General features: G+C 55.2%; 1 pseudogene; it reads right to left on the reverse strand.

The window, feature by feature from the left end:
- Positions 1–5,544: 5,544 nt before the first annotated feature.
- Positions 5,545–7,366, reverse strand: LOC108635449 (annotated as a pseudogene).
- Positions 7,367–7,893: the final 527 nt, after the last annotated feature.

The following is a 7,893-nucleotide window of genomic DNA, read 5'->3' on the forward strand; positions in this document are numbered from 1 at the left end:
TGGTGAAAGGGAAGAGAGGATGTCACTCTGGTCAATCCTTGGAAAATCTTGTCTTTGGATTCGAACATGACAACACAAGACCCTCGTTTTGTGGGGATTGTGTCGAGGGCAGGAGGAGGGCGTATGGAGTGGAAGCCAACTTCGTATGGCCTGTCGTGTAGATGAGCCCAACATTAAAAGAGGAAAACTTCCTGGTGTCATGAAAATATTCTGTATAGTGACGACAGCAGTGTCTCCACAGATGTGTGTTCTTCAGGACTCGTAGAAATGTTCGCCAATAAAAGGGGGGAGGGGGGCGAGTTTTGGTGTGTGTCAGTTGTACAGTGGTTTGAAGAAATCACGAGCATTAACCCCCACCCCACCAGGGTCTGCAGATACTAACACTCCTGGTCCCTTAGCAGCAGGCAAAAGCCCCTTGGGCCATAGGCTCTTCTTTCTCTACAGAGAGCAGGACGGCCACCAGGGGACCCGGGGTGGCCGGAAAGCCCCTCGCAGGACGAGGACACTGCCTTCCCTGAGAGAAGGAAGGTGGCAGCCGGAGCTGGTCTGAGTGGCCACTTCTCACGGGCCCCTGGAGATTCAGTCCCAGAGGCCTGTGACTCCCTGGTTGGGGGCTGGGTGCCCAGGTCCACAGCCTCGTGCCATGTCCCCTGTAGCAGACAGACGGCTGGAGGGGCTGGGTCCCTCCAAGACCACCATGGACACAGGGCCGGTCCCTGCTTTGAACTGAAGATTCTTTCCCTCCTCGGCAGGTTCCCCTTCGGTGACTAGATGTGGCAGTTGGGGTGGGAGTTGCTTCAGGCTGTGGTCGCCCCTCCTCTGCGGCTTCCCTGGGAGGATGGAGAGGTGGGGGGAGGGCCCTGCTCCCTTTCTCTGAGGGGCCTGTGGGCAGGGCAAGTGGGGCTCTGAGGTGGAGTTTACACCTGAGGACGTGCTTCGTCTCTGCTGTGTCACCCTCCCCCTGCTGCTCTGCCCCGTGCCTGAGATCCCAGCAGGATATGTGTCTGGGGGGCAGCAGCCCTTCCAAGTGACCACATGGCACCTGGAAAGAACACTGGCCACATGCTGGAAAGCTTGCACTTGTCCTCAAGGCACTCCAGATCTCAACACTTTTTTGTCTTTCCCCACTTAAGCCCACCAGTTCGATGGTGCATATGCTATGTTATGGAGCCCGACTCAGGCCAGCTCCCCTAGTCCAGTCCTCTTGCAAAATCCAGGGGGCCCTGACAATGCCCTTTACAGCTTGAGGGTTATTTTTGGCTGGGCCCTGTGGTTTGTGGGATTTCAGTTCTCCAGTCACAGGACTAAACCCAGGCCACGGCAGTGAAAACAGCAAGTCCCAACCACTAGGCCACCAGGGAACTCCCAGCCTTGGAGGCTGCGTGGTGCCTGTGGCCGTGTGACCACCGTGTCAGGCTGCAACTCGTATCCAGGGGTGCATGACACCTATACTCCTTGTTGGCCCTGAAGGATGTTTACAATGCAGACTGTACGTGTGTTGCCCATGGGGACATGTAACTAAGTCTAGAAGTAGCTGTGGTCTTCTCAAATGATTTCGGTGGGTAAATGGATCATCCGACGGCTCTTAAGGAGATTGACTCCTTGAGTGGTGCATTTGCACAGAGAATAGAATTTAACATCTCTAAGCTGACCCACGGCCCCTTCCACTTTTCTCTGCATACCACCTCTGCAGGCTTGTCATGGACCCCTCCTCTCGCCCACTCACACCACACCCTCTGCAAGACTCTTCAGCACAAGATCTTTGTGCCTATTGTGCCCCACCACCCCAGACTGCTCTGCCCTGCGCTCTGCCTGGGACCAACCCTGCTCCTCCATCAGCCCAGCGTGTGTCTGCTGGCCCAGTGGCCTCTCCAGACCTGTCTCTCTGGGCTCCTCTTTCCCCACTCCTACCATGGTTTCAGAGGCAAATACAGTTTTGCCCGGCGGTCAGGACGGGCCTCATTGGTTGTATGCTGTCTCTCCAACAAGAACTCAAGCTTCTCAAGGCAGGGGGTTGGTCCCTGTGTCACCCCAACCCCTTAGGACACAAAGCACATGCTCAATAAATATTTGCTGAACTGATCCAAAGGGTTTGGTCTGAGAAACAAAAAAGAAAAGCCACGTGAAGCCGTCAGATTTGAATTCTGACTCCTTCCAGCCTGGCCTCCCTCCCCCAGGCTCCGTGAGCCCTGGAACACTACCCGCAAACACACACCCACACACCCTGCTGAGACCGGGAGGCCTGGATGGCAACCACGTGAACAGAAGGCAGGGTTTTATGGCCCATTTCACAAGGGCCACCCACTCTGGTCTGAAGTGCTGAGGACTTGTTTTTAGGGTTAACTGACTTGTTCATACGGGTCTTTTCCGAGAGAGGCTGAGGTTTGACAACCTCAAGTTCAGGTGAAGCCTATAGGTGCTTCTCCCATGGGACAGAAAGTGAAGGGCCTCAGCAAGGTCGACACCCCACCCCATCAGTGTCCTTGGGTCCAAGATGCCCTGGTTGACGGTTCTCGGCCTCTGAGTCTTGAGCACTCGCTTTGGTTTTCTTGTGTTCTTGAAAAAATATCCCTCTTTGGAGGAAGACATCCTAAAGCAATGAGCCTTTTTTTAAAAAAAAGAAAGACACTTATATGATATTTCTTTGGCCACACTGGGTGGCATTTAAAATCTTAGTTCCCCGACCAGTGATGAGACCCACGCTTCCTGCAGAGGAAGCAAGGAGTCTTTCTTGGACTGCCAAGGAATGCCAAGCAATGAGCCTTTGAAAGGTCAGTTTGACAGCTCCTTTGGAAGCAGACCCTTTGGAAAAAATAGAAGCCCAGGTAATGAGGTGTCACTCTCCCCTTCCCACCCCTAGTACGATTCATTGGCACCTGCTTTGCCCCCACTCATAGAGTTCTTTCTTTATAGGTACCTATTATTGAATCTGGATTTTTGCTAGGCTTCCAACTACTGAGAGTAACTGCTGCTCTGGCCATCTAGAGAAGGTACGCGCCTGGGATGACCCAACCCTCACCACCAATCCCCCTAGCTCCCACACACCCCAAAGCCATCTCCTTCATCCAGAACAGTGTGTTGAAATCTTGCATTTCCATGACACCAATTACTCAGATTAAAACTGAGAAATTCAGCAGGATCCAAATATGTAAAAATATTTGGATATTTGACTAAGTCCCAATTTTCTTCCAAGTTCTGCTTTTCTGAAAACTTTCAAACACCGCATATAAAATTCAGCCAGTTTCACCATCCCAGGAAGAGGGACCCAAGATATGCATGTATTAAAAAGACAGTGTTTGTAATCTCCAAGAGAAATTAGGATGATTTCATACTGCCTGAGACCTTGGTTTCTGAGCCACAGGGTGACTTTTGTGTTTGAATATCTCTGAGCCCCAGATAATGCCGAACCATTTGTTGAGGGATACAGGGCCAAGATTCTGGAGATGCCCCAAGAAGGACTGCTTCTTTAACTCGGCCCAACAAATACTCCTATAATGTATTTTAAAACACATAGGCATAAGTCCTGTGTATGAAGTTGTCATGGTTACAGAAGAAAAATAAATATTTGTGCACACAGACATAACACGAAGTCCTTCTACAGTGAAAACAATCTCCTCTGGAAAGACCTTCGAAAGTCAGCAGTGAGCCAGACGTGGATGGAGCTAGTAATGGAGTAGGGGGCAGCCTTTAAACGTACCTCTTGGCATCTGCATTTTTCATAAGCCTTGTTTAACAGCATAAAATTAAGGGGCTGTGGGAGTTAGGTGAACTGACACAAAAACCAAGAGCACTGTTATTTATTTTCTACAAGTGACATCATAAGCAGGAGTTTTGCCTGTGTTCTAGTTCGTCTCCAATAAATAAATAACTATGTACAAATGTGCTGAGTTTTACAAAACAATAGAGGAAAACCTTTGCATTACAAAAGATACATTTACATGACACATTTTTTTCCATACACTAAGCATTTCATTCCTAGCTTACTTGAACCAGAGACCCTGTGTAGCAATGTCTAAAGGTGTGTACCTAGGCTCTTCTACCAGAAAGCAAAGCTATAAAAGGAAAATTCCTCAGTTAATTCCTCAGTTTCTTGAATATAGGGCCTAACTTGGCCTGCTACTTATTACTCATATTTAATCTGTTCCAGAACGTTGGCAGCTGTCTGGAACAGCTCTCCTCAAATATACGGAGGCAGACAGCCCCCCTGCTGAACTTGTTAAAATGTAGATTCCTGTGCAGTAGGTGGGATGGCGCCTGAGGGCATTTCTAACCAGCTTGCCGGGGCAGCTCCTGCCTCCCGGACTGCATTCCAAATGGCTGGGCTCAGAAAACTCTCCTCCAAAGTGGGAGAAATCCTGGAGGGCCTGATCAAGAAGAGGCCATGCCTGCAAGCCTCCATCCCCAAGCTTCCAAATTCCCAAAAAACCAGTAGAGCTGGTTTTATTTGGGCCCACAAATGACAAGGACCATGAGAGTCCAAATGGCCACTGGCGTGAAATTCTGCAGCTGAAACTTTCTTGCACTGTCTCCTGGGATGGGCTTCCATCTCCTCTCAATTCAGAGCAACCATTTTCAATATTTTCACAAATAACTAATAATAATCATAGGGAAAGACACTGCATAAGAAGCTTAATGATGACTACTTTCCAAATCAAAACAGCAACAACAACAGTAAAACCCAGGTTCATTGTTTTGAAAATAAAAAATGAAAATCTTGGGTTGAATTCCTAGGTCAGTCCAGCAACATGAGTCTAATAAAATGCCCTTTATATTTTAACCTTTCTTAAAATGCTATTGCTCTGGAAGCCTGAAATCTCAGGATAAATTAGCAACTCTGGTGAAAGAACAGATTCTCAAACCATTCTTATTTCTAGTGTTTTTCTTTCTGTTTCACAAAGTAGTTCTGCCCAGGCAGACAGCTAAGAGCAGAAAAGTAGGGTCCAATACAGACAGGGTGGCTCAGGTGGGTCAGCCGAGTTCCTGGAAAGGGAAAGTTGGGAGAAATGAAAAGGATGAAAATGGGGCTTAGCTTCATAAACACAAGAGAGCTGGAAAAACTTCACCAAGATAGTGTAAGGATCCCATAACAAATGGGAGCACACACATAAATAGATAGAGCAGGAGGGAGAGGGAGGGAGGGGAGGAAGGCGGGAGAGATGCAAAGCAGGTGTTGGAGACACACCCGGTAGGGAAAAAGCAGAACAAAAAATAAATATTGGGGTCATTATCCTTGACTCAGTGTCATTCATCAGTCCGCTGGAATGATGTCTGCCCCAGGCTGCCAAACAAGAAGCACACACACCCCCACCCAGTGCCCCTTGGTGAGGGCACAGGACACTTTGCAACCTGTCACAATGAAGCTGTCATCCCTGCTCGCTTGTCTGATGACATCATGGAAGTGGCTAGGGCCGAACTTCCAACGCCCCCCTTCCTCTCCTCCATAGCCAAGTGCAGAAGCAGTGAAAGAAGAGGGGCGAGGGGGCTTCTATTCTGATGCCAGCTGAGGTGCTTGGGGCAGGGGAGTTGGAGAGAATGGCTGCGGGGGCCGGGAGGAGGGAGGGATGTCCGGGTACCAGGCTTCTCAGAGTTTCTGAGGTGTCCGCTCAGTTTTCACCTGCTGCAGCATCAGCTCCTTGGCAGGGACCCGCACTTGTACTCCAGCTCCCCCCGCGAGGCGCCCTGCTTCTTGCGGCAGGTGGCAAAGGAGGGCCAGAAGCGCCACCACCAGAGACAGGCTTGCGATGGAGATGCCCACGAGCACGCCCGAGTGCAGGGGACCAGCAGGTGCTGGCGAGGGGCGTGCGGTGCCGCCCGGGAGTCGGGCTGACCGGGGGCTCCCAGAGCCGTCATTGTCCTCCAGGGTGCCCTGGCCCTCATTCACCTGGATGGGGTCACAGTCGGTGCCAGTCTGGCCAGAGAGGGCCGAGTCAGGCCCGCAGATGCACTCGTAAGTGCCAGGGAGGTTGTGGCACTGGCCAGGGCAGATGCCGTTGTCACACTCGTTGATGTCCGTGCACACGGAGCCCTCGTCTAGGATATAGCCTTCAGGGCACCAGCAGATGGCCGGGTTGTGGGGGGTCGCAGTCAGCCGGGCACGAAGTCTGGTTGCAGAACATCCGGCACTTGTGCGGGGCGCCGGGGACAGGCGCGAAGCCCTCGGCGCAGATGCACTGGTGTTCGGACCGGCCCACCGGCTGGCACTGGTACTCGCAGCTATTGCCGAAGCACGGGTCCACGGGCTCCACGCACTCGCCGTCCACCAGGTCAAAGTCTGGGAAGCAGTGGCACTGGAAGCCGCCTTCAGTGTTGACGCAGCTCTGCGGGCACGGACTGGGCACCTGCGCGCAGTCGTCCACGTCCTCACATCGGTGCTGATCGGCGGCCAGCTGGTAGCCTGCCTCGCAGATGCACGTGTAGTTGCCGAGCCCGTGGAGGTGGCAGAAGTGCTCGCAGAGTTGGTGGCACGGGTGCTCGGCCGGCGGCCCGCAGGAGCGCCCGTCCGCCTGCAGGGCGGCGTCCGCCGGGCACAGGCACGTTCGAGGCCCCGGCACTCGCCTTGCACTCGTGCTGGCAAGCCGCCGCGCTCTACGCCGCAGGCCCAGGCACCTGGGGCTTCCCTGCTCCAGCGCCCCTCGGTCTCTCCCAGCGGCGCCGCGCCACTCCAGCTCCACCCCGAGGGGCGCCACCGCGGCGGTGCTGCCCAGCCGGCAGCGCCTGAAAGTCTGCGCCGCGGGCTCCGAAAGGGTGCCATAGGTGATCGAGAGCCCCGCGGCCGCCGTGGCGCCAGGCTCCACAGCCAGCGGCCGGCAGGAGGCGGCGAAGTGGAACTCGCAGAGGAAGCCGTCAGCCTCCGCGTCGCACGGCCGCTCCTCCCAGGCGGGCTCTCCCGGTGCCAGCGCCCCGGCCGCCGCCCGAAACGGCGACGCACAGCGGACCGCATAGGCGCTCCCCGTCGTCGCGAGGTCTCGCCCACCTGCTGAAGCTGGTGCCGGTTGTCGCCCTGTCACCCACTGGAAGGCCGCGCAAGGGCCCGGAGTGCTCTGGGTCGTCGCAGCCTGGCGGGCGCTGCAGACGATCCAGAGGCGCGGACCGTCGCCGCTCAGGAGCAGGGAGATGACATCTTCGGCCACCGAGGAGCGCACGGTCATCAGGTGGCCCTGCAGGCGCTCGCAGACTCGGCTGGCGGCGAGGAAAGTCGCGGGCCCCGGAAGACGGCGAAGCAGTCGAGATCGACGCACTGGCCGCCGAGGGGCTGAGGCTCAGGGGGCGCCGGAGCCCCAGGCCCGCGGGGCCAGCACGCCGAGGAGCAGGACGCGCAGCATGGTGTCCGCACGCGGCGCACAGGGTCCCGGCCGGGACAGAGAGAGGCGGGAGCCCGCGGCGACAGCTGCTCGCGTCTGTCTCCGACCCGGCGCGTCCGGCTGTGGCGAGGCAGTCTCTGACAGGCCACCAGGCTCGGGCCCGAGTTTATAAGTGAGCGGTCCCCCTCCCTGGACGTTCGGGAAAAGAAGGAAGTGCCTGGTGGGAAGGGCTGATGCTGCGTTCTCGGATTACTGGGTCCTCCGGACGCCCTGCGCCCGCCCTCGCGCCCGGGATCACCTCGCCCGGGGATGAGTAAATTCGGCCCTGCTGCGAGGTCCTCGGCGGGGCCTGCAGCGCAGGCTCCAGGGGGCCCGCACCTCTGTCAAGGGACCCGCCAGCCAACCGGCCCCATGCGCGCCGCCCTACGAGGGGCTTAACACGCTACCCTCCTGAATCTCCTTGTCCTCTTTCCTTCATCAGTGTTGTTACAAACTAATTCAAGGAAAGCCTGGATTGCGGAGCTCTTGAAGACGAGATTGGGCGAGAAGAGCTTAGAATGGGGCCGGGGGAGGCGGTTCCGTAATCCCTAGG

The sequence above is a fragment of the Capra hircus genome, unplaced genomic scaffold (genome assembly GCF_001704415.2).
Source record: "Capra hircus breed San Clemente unplaced genomic scaffold, ASM170441v1, whole genome shotgun sequence".
Classification (NCBI taxonomy): domain Eukaryota; kingdom Metazoa; phylum Chordata; class Mammalia; order Artiodactyla; family Bovidae; genus Capra; species Capra hircus.